Raw genomic sequence first — 17,784 nt, forward strand, 5'->3', positions numbered from 1 at the left:
GTTGTGGAGCAACATAATCAATGTTTTGTTCCATTAGTATATCCAGTATATGCATCTATATGATTATTGCCTTTAAAATCTGTGACTACTCTAATGGTGTTTTTCTTCCAGCTTTTCTCTTTAGTGCCTGCTGTAGTTGATTATCTGCCTCCGTCTCACCCTATTGCCAGCATGCTGCTCTATCACACCATCTCTTTGCATGTCCTCCTTTACTACATCCATCAACTTCCTCTAAGGGTTTCCTCTTTTCCTTCTGCCTGACAGCTCTATATTCAACATCCTTTGTCCAGTATATTCACTATCCCTCCTCTGCACATGCCTCTCTAAGTTTGTCTCCAAACTTCTCAACCTGAGCCGTCCCTCTGATGAGCTCATTCCTAATCCTGTCCATCCTGATCACTCATAATGAAAATCAGCTCTGCCACCTCTGGGTCAGCCTGCTGTCTTTTTGTTAGTGCCACCATCTCCAAACCATACATCATAGTAGGTCTCACTACCACTCTGTGAACCTTCCCACTTGCTCTTGTTGGTATCCTGCTGTCACAAGTCACCACTGACACTCATCTCCAGCCTCTCCACCCTGCCTGCACTCTCTCTCTCTTCACCTCCTCTGTGCACAGTCCATTGCTTTGGATAAAAACACAGTATTTATTTAAAAAGAAAGGATAATAATCTGACAAAAATATATAGATAAAATAAAGGCTACACACGGGGCACAAGAAAGTCAGATTTACACAAGAAACAATAATAAAACACCAACCACTGGTTGCTGTTTGCTCGTGTGTTTGCTTAGCAGATAATTTGCCTGTAAATAATAAAGTACAGAACCAGTATCCCACTGAAGCTGTGCACTAGTTGTTATCAAATGTTTGCAAAATATGTCGATGATAACAGCATCCAACAACCAATCCAGTTATGTTCACAAGGAAAGCAAAGGAGCGTTACAGTATGCTGGAAGAGCATGAAAAACTAGCGTTACCTCATTCTTACAGTGCGTACAGAAAGTATTCACAGCCCTTCTTGTCCACATTTTGTCATGTTACAGGCTTATTGCAAAATAAATTAAATTCTTTTTACGCCTCAAAATTCAACACACAATACTCCTTAATGACAAAATGGAAAAAGGTTTGCTTGAATTACCTGCAAATTAATTAATTCAAAATAAAAAACAAATATATATCATGTACATAAGCCTTTGCCTTGACACTCAAAATTGAGCTCAGGTGCATCGTCTGTCAGATAGCTTGATTAGAATCCATCTGTGGTAAATTCAGTTCACTAGACATGATTGGGAAAGGCTCACAGCTGCCTATAAAAGGTCACATAGTTGAAGTCTAATTGTCTGTAGACCTCCAAGACAGGATTGTATGGAGGCACAGATCTGGTGAAAGGTACAGAAAAACTTTTGCAGCATTGAAGATCTCAATGAGTACAGTAGCCTCCATCATCTGTAAATGAAAACGTTTGGAAACCACTTGGACTCTTCATTGAACTGGCTGCCTGGCCAATCTGAATGACTGGGATTAGAGAGCCTCAGTCAGGGAGGTAACCAAGAACCTGATGGTCACTCTGACAAAGGTGTCAGATTGCTCTTCAGAGAGGGAAACCTAACCTTTGCCAGATGGAAGACAGTCCACTTGGAATTTGCCAAAAGGCACCTGAAGGATTCTTGCACCACGAGAAACCAAATATCTAGTTTGATGAAACAAAGACTGAACTCTTTGGCACAAATGCCAAACATCATGTCTGGAAACCAGGTACCGTATCATCACCTGACCACTTCCATTCCTTCATCCATCCATGTTGTGGGGATGTTTTTCATCCTGGAAGATTGATCAGGCTCAAGTTAAAGATGAATGCAGCAACATTCTTAATGATAACCCGCTCCAGAGCACTCTGAACCCAGGACAGCAACTGAAAGCACACAGCCAAGATAACAAAGGAATGGCTTCATGACCACTCTGTAAATGTCCTTGAGTGGCCCAGCCAGAGCCCAGATCTGAACCCAATTGAACATCCCTGGAGAGCTCTGAAAATGGCTGTGCACCGATGCTCCCCATCCAAGCATATGGAGCTTCTGCAAAGAAGAATCAGAGAGACTGCACACAAACAGGTGTGCTAAGCTTGTAGCATCATGCTCAAAAAGACTTCAGGCTATATTTGCTGTCAAAGGTGCTTCAGAAAAGTAACGAGCAAAGGCTGTGGATACGTATGTACTATGTTATATTTTTATTTTTCATTTTTTAAAAACTTAGAAGAATTTTAAATGATTTCTACTTTGTCATTATGGGATATTGAGTAAAAGTTTGAAGTAAAAAACAAATATGATCCATTTTGGAACAAGGCCTTAACATGACAAAATGTGGATCAAATGAAGCACTGTGAATGCTTTCCGGATGCACTGAACTTCCCCTGGCCTTTGTTTAATTGCATCCTGTGCTACTCTTCACTGGGCATCTTTCTTCTCCCGCTCATCTTTTTCTATTCTTAAGTCAAGCAGGCTGAGCAGGGATGACAACTGCTGACTGAAACATTCATAATAAGAAAGAAGCAGTTAGAACATTATAAATCTCTTTGACTTCAAGTTCACCACACCAGTCTGTTCCTGCCGACTCTGTGGCATCAGTGCTGCAATGCAACTAAGAAAGCTACTAAAATAAAATGAAAGGTATTTTTATATGTCTGCTTTATTATATTTGAGAGGAAAATGTAAATAAGTTTTTTAACCAATTAAAATTCATTAGCTTATTCATAATATAGTATTTTTGTCTCATTTTTAGCTTGGAGATGCTGCTTTCCTTCTTTTATTATTGAAGACAGTAGTTAAACACTTTAATAAACTGTAACATTTCCTGACAGAATGCTAACACTAACTGTAAAGCTTAATAAAGATGAAGGAAACCGTAGTAAGTAGCAGTAGTAAAAACATCAGTTATAGCAATCTAATTTTAGGCAAACCAACAGGCCCTGAAGTAAAAACTGTATTTGTGACTGTAATTAATAAAGCAAACACATATAGAATCCTAGTGGGAAAAGCACTGAGCTACACGTGCCATAATGAAATCTAACTAAGAGTAGTTTACTGTACATCCTCTATAGTCCCAGTTGGTGAGAATAAATTCACCCTTCTGTCTCCTGCAGTGTCCTGATGGAGGTGAAAACTAGGCTAACCTTCCTGGCACTATCCCCTGGGAGAAAGTGGCAGATGTACAGAACCCTACTTGCCCTCCCCAGCACAAATGAAGCACACATACACACTCACACACTTCTAACCCAAAAGCTCTCCAGGGTTCTGTCTCAAGCCGAGCCAAATACCCAAGCTAGGGTAATCCCAAGGGAGCTCAACTCCACCAGCGGCTCTCCCTTCAAATCCGTGTGGGTCAGAAAATCCAAAGAGCAACTGCTGAACCTCTGGAGAAAGGGGGTGAGGGCGGGGGGGCTTTTGCTTTGTTCACCCTCCTATGTAGCACTGCTACTCCTGAGGAGAAAGTAAGGATAGCAGAGGGAGCCTGGCCAGCTATGTGCACCCTTTGAAAAAGCACACATATTGAATATACAGGCCTCTGTGGCCTCTCTCCTGGGGTTCAGCAGCACGTCACAGATGTTTACCATTAGAGATCCATCAGTCATGATTATGCCACACAAGTGAACTGGAAGGAAAATCAACACTCACAGCATCCTGGAAGTACAACAATCAATTACACACTAATCCCATAAATCGCTCCAGTCTTCTGATCAGAAACAAGGCTTCAAGGTTCGCTTTTAAACATGGCAGCATTGTGCTGGATGCCACATCAATGAGCCATAATGTTAAACAGCTGTCAAAGAAACTAAAATGGAAGAAGTCAGAGTTACAATTGCAATCAGCCAAGCTGGTCCCCACCCCCAAACCGTCCTTCAAAGCAAAATCATCAGGATTATGGTAAAGATATTTTGGACTTTTTAAAAAAGTATTTATTCATGCAGTGACTATCATCCATCCTTCCATCCATTTTCTGGTGCATATCCAGGATGTTGCAGCAGCAGCCTTGAGCAGATATGCCCAGGTCAGTGCGGCCATCTCATCCAGCTCTTCTGGTGGGACACAGAGAACACTAGGAGGAAGTCAGGTCCCTGAACCACCTCAACTGGCTCATTTCAATGTGGAGGTGAATGGCTCTATTTTAAAGGGGGCATGAGACGCAACACATATAAAGGCTAATTTACAGCTTTGAGCCCTGCTCTCAAAAACTGACATAGATCTAACTCTGTCTGCGAAGCTGGATTTAAGAAATAAGTGCTTAAAATTGAAGTTTTAAAAACATGTTTAGTGCCATCTTCTATCGGTACAGAACGTGACGTCATGTGGTTGGTTGGAGCTAATAGACTTACTTTAGTTAGCTAACTAATGACAGAATTGATAACTCAGAGGAAAACAACGACACTAAAACTAAAAATCTGTTTAAGAAGGTCACTTTTGGGCTGTCCCTGGCTGCAACAATGAGTTTTATGTTAACACGCAAGCATATACTGTCCACTTTCACTCTCTGTGTCTTTAGCAGTAAGTCGCTGTTCGTTTTGCTAGATGCACTCAAACAGGAAAATGTAGCTGTTAGTCATAATGTTTGGGTTTGTAAAGCACTTAATAAATGAGGACTGTGAATAGCTGTATATTAGCCTTTATTTGTGTAGCATTTCATGTCCCCTTCAATTATTTTGGTCACTACCCAGCGCTCGTGACCATAGGTGTAGGTGGGGATATAGTTTGACTGATAAATTGACAGATCACTGTTGAAGTTTGGTGCAAATATTCAGAGCACTGCAGATAGTGCAGCAATCTGTTTGTCTCCAGGTACCTTCTTCCCCCAGATACTTAAACACCTCCACTTGGGCAGAAACTCATTCTCAACTCAATGTGGGCAAAGTCAGAACCACGGCCTCAGACTCGGAAGTGCTAATTCTTATCTCAGCAGCTTCACACTTGGCTGCAAACCTTGATGAAGCCAACAGAACAGCAACAAGAGTTAGATCCTAAGACCAACAAACCCTCGACTTTAGACATTCTGTCCATCAATATTATGAATAGAATTAATGAAAAAGGGCAACCCTGCATAAAATCAGTTTTTGTTTACCAAAATATCCTGAAGTAACAGGAGAATATTTTCCTTATCAAGAAAACCACTGTAAAGGCACTGTAGAAGGAATCAGAAAAAAATAGCTCAGAAGTCAACACATGTAGACATGTTAAATTTGTGTTTTGCGGTGCATAACACAGAAATCATTTTTGGTTGAATATAAAAAGAGTAAAGCGATTTTATTCCTTGTACCTCATCCCATATTTTGATCGGTTCCTGGACAGGATCATTCTGACCAACAATGCAGCAATAATGTTTAAAATTTACAGGGATATTAAAAGTAAAAGCCTTCATACACCAAAGAAAATTAGGCTCCCAAAATGGAAATATGCATGACTGAGTCAGCTTTCGGGAGTAGCTCCTAAAGACCGAGTCAATATGGTTTGCAGTCATGAAATATTTACATCCAATATCCACATACAAGCTGTGAACTGATGGAGTGGCCTAATAACACCTCATTCCCCGATCCCCCTGTGCAAAGCAGCCAAAGGTCAACATCTGCTCTCACCAGTTTGGAAAACACTGGGATGCACAGGATGACTGGGAGGAGGGAATGCTGTCATTAACTGGAAACCAGAATCAGAATTGTAATTGCTTCATTTGAGCGCTGTGGCAAATGGATCGATGTCAGTGGTGGGGATAGTGTTGCAGGGATACATGAACAATATGCAGATGGATACTTAATGTATAGCGTGCTTATCAACAATCCTGCAGGATCATACTATCTAAATCTTAATAAACTGACATTAGATCTACGGAAATAAAACATTTGCTATAAATTTCATCAATATTTGTTTACTGAAATGAGAAAATCACATCACATTATCCTAAAAATGGTGAGTGAAACCTACATTCTTTTAATCCAAAACACTGGTCACACATTTTCAAGTAACATTAAGTCACATTTTTTTGCTCATTTTTCTCTTTCCAGTAATGAAATGTAAAACTTGCTTTATTCTTAACAAAAAAAAATAAAATCTCTTCCCTTTCTGGTTAAGAATGTCTAATATATATCACCAGTTGAATAGAAAATTACATCTTCCTCTTCAAATCAACTCCATATTGGTAAAGAATGTCTTTGAAACTAATTTCATTGCAATGAACAAAAATGCTACTTTAAAGAAGAACTGTAAAAAAAAATAATGAAATGTACAAATATTTGTATACAAGGTTAGCGGTACTATGAAACTCAGTCTACATATTTTTAACAGTATGCACGTCTAAAGAGATATTATGAGTAACAGCACTGTTTCAGCCTCAGCTCATTATCAGATGTCACTCATATGGCCAGTCTGTGAGGCCTTGTAACAAATGAAAGCGATGTCTAAGATACACTCATAAGATCGAGGTTTATTTTTACAGGCAAATCTTTTCCTTTGTTTCCCCCATCTGCCTGGGTTGGCAGTTGTATTCAGTATGTCTGATCCACCATGTAACATTTATTCCAGTACAATTTTAGATATTGGATTTGATTTGCATCCTCATGTGCGCAGCATGTATGGATCAGTCTGCGTGGCATCTCGCATTTCACACATCTCATCTTTGTGGAGGAGAGAGACGGTCCCCGCGGTGAGACGCAGCAGCTTCTGCCAGGGGTCCACACACCCGTATCATAAATACACAAACACACCCGAGCACAAACACACAATCGCTCAGTCACGCTGAGATACGTGGAGCAGACTGACGGTGTTTAGCTAAGGAAGAAAAAAGGCCATTCAGATTATTTGCTTGTTGATTGACAGGTTGTTGCATATCAGTTCTGTGGTGCTGACAGCTAAACACCAGCAGACTAACAGTAGAAACGGGTTATGATCAAAGCCTAAAAATCTCAGCTTGTGCCATATCAAGTCTGATCTCTTCTGATTCGTCACCTGCAGGACCAACGCAGAACTCCTCTCTGAGCATTATTCATCGCACCAACACCAGACGATCCACTGGAAAATGGGAACCAAGAGAATGGTAACTAACTGTCAAGAAAGAAATTTGTGCAACCCTTTTTTCTCTCTCCTCAAGCTGAAAAACAAACCAACACATCAATCTTGCATGTGTTGCTGACGGATTTTGGACACCTTTTCAGGGAGATTTTGTTTGTCATTTGAATTTGTGCCATTGTTGTTTTACAGCCGGACCTTATCAACAATTTACAGCGCCTCTGCGGGTCTCTTTTCTCTTCTCTCTTCAAACTATGACAAACTTCATGTGACAGTTGTGTTTGCAGTGCAACACTGATCCAATATAGAAAAGTGTGAGGTTTCCAAACCTAATTTGCTGTATATGTTACCCCGGTGGCTCACTTGTTTCTTGTGCTAACTGACGATTTTGATTTATTTTCTGGCTACACAGCCACGACTCACATTTCACACCACAAATTTCAAATTTTCCTTAAACTGTGAAAGCAAGATGGGCTTTACGTCTACCAACAACTGCTCACACTGCCAACCAATTCACCGGACAATTATATCCACGCTCTTTGGTTCTGTCCACCAGTTCAGAAGTTTTGGCGCGAGATATCAATCAATCAATCAATCAATCTTTATTTATAAAGCACTTTTCATACAGAAAAAATGTAGCACAAAGTGCTTTACATAGTTAAAAGCAGCCCACCCCACCCTCCAACTCACTCCCCACACTCTCAATACACATATATCCCCCCACCCCCACCCACACACACATACACACACGCGCACACTTAAAGAGTAAAAATTGGGCTGGGCTCGCATGAGCCAAGTGAGGAAACATTATAACAGAGAGCCGTCTGCACCGGGAGCCGGTCACAGACCGCAGCCTCCGGGCTGGGCACACAGCAGGAGGGAGGCCAAGGAGCCCCCCAACCAGGCTGAGAGGACCCCAGAGACCCAGCAGCCACGGTCAATAACAGCCCCAGTGCAGAGAGCGCCCTCCGAGGAAACACTGGAGATATGACGCAATACGATATATACAGGGTAAAATGATAAAATAAATAAGAACAGGATACAATATAAATATAAATATAAATAGAGTAAGAAGATTAAAAAATGAATAAGAATAAAATCAAAAAATATTAGGTAAATCCTAAATTAATAATAGAATAACAGGATAGAATAAATAAGCATAAAAAATAAATAAACGCTAAGTAAAAGCTAAATTAAAAAGGTGGGTCTTGAGCCTGTTCTTAAAAACATGTACGTTCTCTGCGGCCCTGAGCTCCTCCGGCAGGCTGTTCCACAGACGAGGACCATACCACTGAAAAGCTGCCTCTCCGTGAGTATGTGTCCTGACTTTAGGGACAATCAAAAGGCCAGTACCAGAGGACCTCAGGGTCCGCGAGGGTTCGTATGGTAAAAGCAGATCTGAGAGATAAGAAGGCCCAAGACCATTAAGACATTTAAAAACCAATAAAAGAACTTTAAAATCGATCCTGAAACACACGGGGAGCCAGTGCAGCGATTCTAAAACCGGTGTAATGTGGGCCCGCCCTCTGGTCTTCGTCAGCACACGAGCTGCCGAGTTTTGCAAAAGTTGTAAAGTTGAAATATTCTTCTTAGGAAGACCAGAGAGCAGGGCATTACAGTAATCAATGCGACTGGTAATAAAAGCATGCATCAGCATCTCCGTGTTGGCCCGAGAGAGAATAGGGCGGACTCTGGCTATATTTTTTAGATGATAAAATCCAATTTTGGTTACATGTTTAACATGTGGGATAAAACCAAGCTCAGAGTCAAAAATAACACCCAGGTTTTTCACTTGTAGCGAAGGACATAGTGAAAATGCCTCTAATTTAGACAAGAGTTTCTCTCTCTGAGCCTCAGGACCGACAATTAAAACTTCAGTCTTGTCCTGGTTAAGCTGTAAAAAGTTTTCTGCCATCCAAGATCGTATATCTAAGATACAGTTAAAAAGGGCATCCATTGGTCTGGTGTCATCAGGAGACACGGAGATGTACAGCTGCGTGTCATCAGCGTAACTGTGGAAGTTCACTCCATGCCTCCTGATGACACTGCCGAGAGGCAACATATACAAATTAAAAAGTACAGGGCCTAGAACCGACCCTTGAGGCACACCACATGTCATTTTATGGATCTTAGAGGAGCATGTATCCATACTCACCATAAAAGATCTGTCAGAGAGATAGGAAGTGAACCAGTTGTGTACAGCACCAGAGAGGCCCACCATGTGTTTTAGTCTGTTTAAAAGAATAGCATGGTCTACTGTATCAAAGGCTGCGCTTAGATCCAGTAGCACCAGGACTGAGAGCTTTTGGGCGTCCCAGTTACATCTAAGATCATTTAAAACCTTTAGGAGAGCCGTCTCTGTGCTGTGGTTCACCCTAAATCCAGACTGGAATATCTCCAGGATCTGTCTATCATTGAGAAAATCAGTAATCTGAGTAAAAACAAGTTTTTCTAAGACTTTACTTAAAAATGGTAAGTTGGATACAGGTCTGTAGTTATTAAAATCATTACAATCCAAATTGCTCTTCTTCAGAAGGGGCCTCACCACCGCCGTTTTAAAGGCAGCAGGGAAGACACCCAACTGAAGAGAGCAATTCATCATGTATAAAAGCTCAGCCTCAAAAAATCCATAAAGTGTTTTAAAGAGTGAAGAAGGGATTGGATCTAAAGGACATGTGGTGGGTCTCACTGTGGAGAAAACTTTCTGAAGGTTCTCAGCATTAACCAGGGCAAAGCTGTCCAGTGTCTCCTCAGGTACAATCGAGCCCTCAGATGTGTTTACAATCATATCGCGATTAGATAAAATATCAGATCTGATGGCGCTGATCTTTCCCCTGAAGTGGTCTGCAAACTGCTCACAGAGCGAGTCTGTGGGGGTTCTTTTGGAGCTTTTAAAATCAGGGTTAAATAAATGATCTATGGTGGAAAAGAGGACCTTGGGATTATTTTTGTTATTACTGATTATTTTGGCGAAGTATGAATTTCTTGACTTCCTTAATGTATTATTGTACATTTTAAGTTGCTCGGAAAATATTTGATGGTTGATATTATTTTTATTTTTCCTCCATCTCCTTTCTGCTGCCCTGCAATTTCTTTTGAGTTTTTTGACTTCTTCGTTTCTCCAGGGTGATGCATGTTTTACGTTAATCTTTTTGGTGGTGAGTGGAGCAACGGAGTCAAGGCTTTTCTTCAGTTTGCTGTTAAAATAACTAAAAATCAAATCGCAGGGTGCAGGTAAAATCACAGGGGGGCATTTGACTAAAACCCTGGTAAAATTTGCAGCCACTTCAGAGGTTAGATAGCGCCTCCTCACAGTTCGCACTGAGGTCTTCCGCTGAATAAAACCGGTGATGTTAAAAAACACACAGTAGTGGTCAGAGACAGCCAAGTCAACAACAGAGGACACGCTGGTGGACAGCCCATGGGTGATGACCAGGTCCAGAGTGTGTCCTCTGTTGTGAGTCGGCTGCGTGACGTGCTGGATAAAATCCAAACAGTGAAGAATGTTTAAGAATTCTTTTGTTGCAGGGTCAGAAGGATTATCTATGTGCAGGTTAAAATCACCGGTTAAAATTATCATGTTATATTTTGAGTGTATGTTTGTTAAAAATTCTGAGAATTCCTTGATAAAAGCAGCGCTGTCTTTAGGTGGTCTATAAATTGTGACAGATAAAACTGGAGGGCTGCTGAAAACAATAGCATGGAATTCAAAAGTGGTAAAATGATCAAATAAAATTTGTTTGGTGGTGAGTGTGTTGTTGGCTAAAGATGCAGTCCCACCACCTCTCTTACCACTTCTAATAGAAAAAGAGAAATTAAAATTTGGTGGGGAGGCCTCAGTGAGAACAACTGGTGCATCCGAACCCAGCCATGTTTCAGTTAAAAATAAACAGTCAAGTTTATTATCTAAAATTAAATCATTAATAATAAAAGACTTGTTCGACAGAGAGCGTACATTTAAAAGTGCCATACTGATTGAGACTGGTGGATTATTGACAATAGAGTTGAATGGATGTTGATATTTTTGAAGAGGCCGGAGGTTATTAATGTTTTTGGAGTTACTGGATTTATGATAATTCTGTTGCTCTCTGTTTGTGATTATGACGGGTATTGTGTTGACTGTGGGAGAGAAAGGTCCTAGTCCAGAGTTTTGTGTATTACTGTTAAAAGTGGAACAAATATAGGAGCTGGGACCAGGGGAACATCAGTCAGTGGCAGACAGTGGCGATGTGCGGGAGTGCTGTACGCCAAATGCCAAATTGGCGGACAGCAAACGGCGTCCCCAGGCGTTGAGGTGGAGCCCGTCTGCCCCCAAAAGATGCCTCCTCTCCCAGAAGGCATCAAAGTTGTTAATAAAACCCACGCCGTGGGAGATACAGGCAGAGGAAAGCCAGGTGTTAAGGCTGAGCAGCCGGCTGAAATGGCCTATCCCTCTGCCACAGGTGGGGGTGGGCCCAGAGATAAAAGCACTCACCTGCAACTGACCAAGGAGGCTGAAGAGTTCGAGGAAGTCCAACTTCAGCAGCTCAGATTGCTGTTTGGGGATGTCATTGGTGCCGATGTGGATGATGAGCCGGTTAACCTGTGGGTGGGAAGCCAGAATGTTGGGAATTCTGTCCACTATGTCGACAACAGTGGCTCCCGGGAACGACAGCGTGAGCGCCCCCCTCATCCGCACGTTCCTGACGATGGAATCCCCGAGGACCAGCGTGGAGAGAGGAGGTGCCACCGAGGGCTGTTGGCCATCTGAGACGCCCGCGCCGCGACACCGGGGGTGTTCAGATGGAGATGCGCCAGCCGGACTGCGTGAGTGACTCCCAGGTAGCCGCGCCGTGGGTCCTCTTCTCCGAGGAGCCGGGGTAAAGCACAGCTCTCCGCGGTGGGTTTGCACCACAGCGTCGGGTTGCCCGCCGCGGCTCCGGGGGCGTAGTGGTGGAGATGGCGCAGACCTCAGCGACACAGCGGGATGGCGAGGGCTAGCGGTCAGAGGAGGAAAGTCCACAGGATCCAGGACATTGAATTTATTCTCCAATACTACCGCACCGGAGGGGTAAGGGTGCGAGAGACGGATCCTCCTGCCCCCTCTGCAGCCACCACGCGTCTCAACCATGGTCCATGGCGCTGGTTGGAGTGGAGTGGAGCTGACCAGAGCCTTGGGTCTGGCCCCTAGCTGAAACCAGGAGTTCTCGTCCTTGGCAGAAGCACCAGCGACGCAAGTTGAGAGCCTGTGTTGACTGTTGGCGGGATCTTGGGACACAGCAGCTGGATGGTGCACTGTGTCGGCTAGCTCAGCGCTAGTAGCGGTGGTTTGAGCTTTGCCAAGGAGGATCGTGTCAAGTTCGCATTCAGCCCCCTGGATTTGGTATAGCGTGGATATCCTTTGTTCCAGCTCGATCACTTTTTGGCTCAGGTTGATGCAGCTTTCACAGCTGGATGTTGAGGTAAGTGGTGCCATTCCGGAATCTCGTACCGGCGACAGCGTCAAAAACAAAAACAGACACTGCCACTTTAGCTTACGTTAGCTAAAAAGTCAGTTGTGACGCAGCAAGAAAAGAGTTTTCAGATCAATATCCAGCAAATGCAAAACCAAGCTTTCGTCAGCCTTGATAACTTTTAGCCGAGCAAAATATCACAGATCCGCACGGAGGTTACGGTGGAAGTCTACCTCCTCTTCATGTGAAGACTTATCGAAGTGTCTGAAATGTAACATTCCAACTTCCCCCTTAGTGTGTTTCTTGGGCAGCTTAGATAATGTCACTTCAGAAAAGAATATCGCCCATATGGTTTTCACTGCCCTATGCATAGCCAAGAAAACAGTCCTCATGAACTGGAAAAATAAAAATAACCTTAATTCTAACCAATATAGAAATTATCTATTAGATTACATTAGTCTTGATACAGCTTCTGCCACCACATCAGATCAATTGCTCTGGGCTCCTTTGATCAGCTCCATCACCTAGTGGGGGTGGGGGGTCATAGTTTGGTCCCGCCTTCACTGTTGTGATTGGTGTGGGGGTAGGGACAGGCTTAGGGCGTCGGGGGGTTCCCCGGAGGCATCTTCCTTGGGGGGCTCAACCCGGGGTAGCGGTCACGTCCGGTTAGGGGCTCTGTTGGCGCTCAGGTGACTGTTTCCTCGCGGCTGCGTGCAGCGGGGCTAGGGGAGGGTCTGTGCTGACGGACGTGGGTTACTGACCTGGTAGCCTGGCTGCCCCTGGGTGGGTCCGGGATGGGCGTGAGGTTCTGGGGGCGCTCCGTCTCTGGGCTGGGGCCCGGGCCGGGCCTCGGGGGCTTGGGTCCTGGTTGGTGTGTTGCCGGGGTTGTGGGCGGGTGGGTGCATGGGGGCCCAGCCCTGGAGCAGGGTGCCGCCGGTGCATCGAGCCACCTGGGGGGCTCTTCAACTGGTGGGGAAGATTGTCACATCTTGCAGGAGCTTTCCTCTCCTCAGGGGCTCTCTCTGCAGGAGGGGGAGATACAGGAGAGGTGGAAGAAGATCTCAGCCTGGGTGTTTATTGTCTTATGTAGTCTGGAAGAAGAGTGGATGGTGGGGTGGGTGCAGTTTTCTCTGTGGTGGGGTTGGGTGGACTGTCCCGGGCTCTGTGGGGCCGGGAGGCGCTGCTGCGCTGGGCCCCGGTCTGGATGGGCCTGGGCCCCCTTTCCCTGGCGGGTCGCGGAGTATGGGGGTGCCTACTGGGGTAGGCGGGGGAGCTGGCCCCAGGGAGGGGTCACTTGGTGGTTGGTGGTTGGTGGTTCTTTGTGTCCGGGGATGGGCGTCCAGGTACACACCGGCTCACTCCTTGGTGGCCGCTTATCGGGGCCTAGGGCCTGGGGCTCGCTCGGGCCACTTCGGAGGTGGGGTGCCCCCGGCCTCTCGGCCTGGGGCTCGGTCACTCAGGCACGGCTGGCTGCCGGCGGAGCTCATGGGCGCGTCACTGCAACTCCCCCTGGCTTCTGCTCCGTGGCTGCTGAGTGAGCCCTCATCTGGGACTCTCCTCAGCTCTTTCTGGGACAGTGGCGCGGCTGCCCCTCTGTTGGTCTTCCTTGGTCTCTTGTGTTCTGGGGGCCTCTGGATGTCTGGAGTCTTGATCTCCTCCATACCTGCTTCATACCCTGGAGGACGGGGCTGTGGCCCCCCCACACCCTCTAGCAGATCATTACATGAAGGAACCTTATAAAAAAAAAAAAAAAAAAAACAAGCGCGTCCATGCTCACAGGTGTACACACGGGTGATCACACCCACAAACTACACCCTTTTTGGCTCCTACCTCAAAGCACACTGTGTTCTGTTGATCTTATGTGCTGCACAATAATGTTTAATATTTAGTATTTACTGTCATATTCCCATATATCATTGTGATGTTGTTTATTCTATTACTCTTGTTCTCTTCTGCTTGTTTTCTTTTTTCTTTCTCAGCAGGTGACCCAGGTGATCGATATACGCATTTTTTTTTCTTCTTTTTTTTTTCTGCTCATTCTGTTGGTTTTTGTCTTTTGCCCTTCTCCCCCGTCCCTCTTCTCAGCTGTTTCTCTTTCCCTCTTTCTTTCTCCCCTTCTTTCCCCCAGTCAAGTCTGTCCCGTATTCAATAAGTGAAAATAAAATGAACAATAAAAGGTGAATCAAATGGACCATTACGGCAAGGCTGGGATGGTCAATTTGGTAAAGTAAATCCGTTGGGCATCTTTCTTTGCCTTTAGACAAAAATTCTGATGGCAAAAGAGCCAAACGGGACAGGCAAAAAAATAAAAAAATAAAAAAAATAAAATAAAATAAACTGTGAAAACACTGGATGTTTTTCTGTTTTCATTAATATGTACCTTGAAACTTTTTGTTGTGTATTTTTCAAAGCTTCAACACTCAGTGAACAAGAGCTTGATTTGACAGGTTCTGCACAGAGGCTTCTAACAGTAACAAGGAGCTGAATCAAGAATCAGACAGCCAGGACCGGCAGCCACTGCACATGTCCATCACAGAGAAAATGGCAGCTGGCCCAAAAAGCCGCCGTCAAAACGCCAGCCAGTCCCCAAACATGCAACTGTCACGAGGAAAGAACTACAGCTGACAATTAGGAAGCTATCGTCATTCCCAAATCATTCTTATATGAGATTAGCCAGTGGTCCAGAAACAGAGGATGGATTTTAACCAATCATGTTCAATCATTATCGCTCACTGATGCTTCACAGAAACTTTAACCACCTGTCAATCCCGGAGATTTGGTCATCAACCACGACACCCTAGGGGCATCTGGCACATCCTCAGTGCTTCCTCCATGTGACTTTCAGGGAAACTGCAATGTCCCTGCACAGCGGGCAAACCAGCAGGGAGATGTATGATGTCATTTAATACCAGCCTGATCTCTGCACATCTGCATTAACTCACAGAAGATGTGAGAATTTGAACGAACAGCTTTATGTTGCTCAGCATGTTTTCTGTCTGGATTGATGATGCCCGATGCAGTGTTGTGTCAAAATACTGGATTTTATGGCGACAGTCAACATAAATCTCTACAGTGGAGTGCATCTGCAGCTACTGGTGACGGGTGCCACAGCACACAAGTTGTGGTAGGAGCAGCAAACTTCACAATATTCAAGCCAATCAAAGAAATGTTGATTTAGAGTTTTTAGTTTTCAGTTGTTGCTCATCTGCAAGCTGCTTTGGAATATACCTCCACCCCAGATCCTTCTGCTCACACTGTGCCAGACTTAATTAGTATCATATCTGTTGACAGCAATACCTTCCGTTTTCAGTATGTGAGTTTTGCCTATGCTCTCTGAGCCATAATATAAAATGCAATAAATCAAAATAGCTTTATGTATACAGAACTTCAACAGTAGCTCTGACGACAAAAGCCAGATCACTTTTGTTTGCGAGCTGAGACCTTGGAATAATCAGCAGAGCCCCCTTCACCAATCTAATTAAACACCCAGGCACAAAGGATTTATAAGTTATTTATTTATGGGATAAGCTCATTGAAAGCTTTAAAATTAATTTGTGACAGTTTAAAATCTTAGTGTACGTTTGTCACGGCAGGAGTTATGTGGTGATGTTTCTTGGTGCCAGTTGAAATCTAAACATCTGAATTAGCTGATGTCAGGCAAGTGAGCTTTGACTGATGATGTGGTGAAAATCATTTCAGGTTGAATGAAGACTGATTGGATGACATTTAAATTTTTTTTATAAACATACAATTTTAAATTACTGGAGAGGAAAACAACAATTTTCTTTTGACTGTAGTAGTCCGGCATGAATACAAGACACACACTACAGTGAATCTTCAGATTCTAATTGATACTCTTTGACCACTACAAAATCTCTGCTCTAATAAAGGCTTTCGGTTGCTTCTGACCTTGTTGCATTGTAAGATCTTAAAATAAATAGAGCATGCAATGTTATGAAAATGTATGAGCTGAGCTGAGAACTTCTTGCATTGTTTTATTCAGAGAAAGTTTGTGAAGCCTGAAGAGGGAACCCTCTCACACAGGACACGAAAGAAAACGAACCTTCAAAGTAAAACTGCAAACAATCAAAAAGACATACTAAGAATGGAGACAAGGAAACACTCAAGGAACAAGGCACAAATCCTATGGAAGATACATTTAGGGAAACACTAAGGGCATTAAATCCACAGGAAATAACAATCTCAAACTGTGGTTTCATGCACAAGCTGAAGGGAAATAACTCTAGAAAACGTAAGATAAACGGTAAAAATTCTAATTCAGTGAGTAGCTTCTGTACAACTGTAACAACCAAATAAATAACCTTGGGCTCTGTGAATAAGACACTTGAGAGTTTTTTTTTTCAAATACATCTTTTTAAATTAGTGAGTAAAAATGAACCTTTTAACAAAGAATCAGTGCCATCAATATTGAACTCGTCCCCTGCAGCTCTACTAAAGTGAAGAACAATTTATAGTAGTTAGTAATAGAAAGCCTCACCAGTGAGTTCACCATGATCGGTCGTTTGGAGTGGAGGTCGTTTGGAGTGGAGGGCCCACTCCTGAAGAAATTCTATGACTCTGTTGTGGCTTCTGCTATCTTTTATGGCGTGGTCTGCTGGGGCGGCAGCATCTCTGCTGGGGACAGGAAGAGACTGAACAGGGTGATCCGAAGGGCCAGCTCTGTTCTAGGATGCCCTCTGGACCCAGTGGAGGTGGTGAGTGACAGGAGAACGGCGGCTAAGCTGTCATCCCTGATGGACAACATCTCCCACCCCATGCAGCAGACTGTGACAGCACTGAGCAGCTCCTTCAGTGGGAGACTGCGGCACCCACGGTGTGGGACGGAGAGATTTCGCAGGTCTTTCCTCCCCACTGCTGTCAGACTCCATAATAAAGACTTTAACTGATCAAGCACACACATCCATACATATGCAATAATACTAAGTGCAATAATCCTTTCTGTCATCGTTGTATTTTTACTCAGTTGTATATAGTATTTGTATTCTATTTTTATCTTATTGTATATTTATTTTATTTTATTCTACTGTATATAGTATTTTATTTTATTCTATTCTGTACAGTTGTGTACTGTATTTATTCTTATTGTATTCTAATTTTTGCCTCATAACTTTTGCACTGTCCACTTCCTGCTGTGACAAAACAAATTTCCCACGTGTGGGACTAATAAAGGTTATCTTATCTTATCTTATCTTATCTTATCTTATGATCGGCAACTTTTTCCAAATAGTTTAATATTGAGTTAAGGTAAGGTTAAGGGTTAGGGTTAGGGTTACCCTAACCCTAACC

The sequence above is a fragment of the Rhamphochromis longiceps genome, linkage group LG9 (genome assembly GCF_057381845.1).
Source record: "Rhamphochromis longiceps isolate RC_006_pf linkage group LG9, R_longiceps_female_GT1.1, whole genome shotgun sequence".
In the NCBI taxonomy this organism is placed as follows: domain Eukaryota; kingdom Metazoa; phylum Chordata; class Actinopteri; order Cichliformes; family Cichlidae; genus Rhamphochromis; species Rhamphochromis longiceps.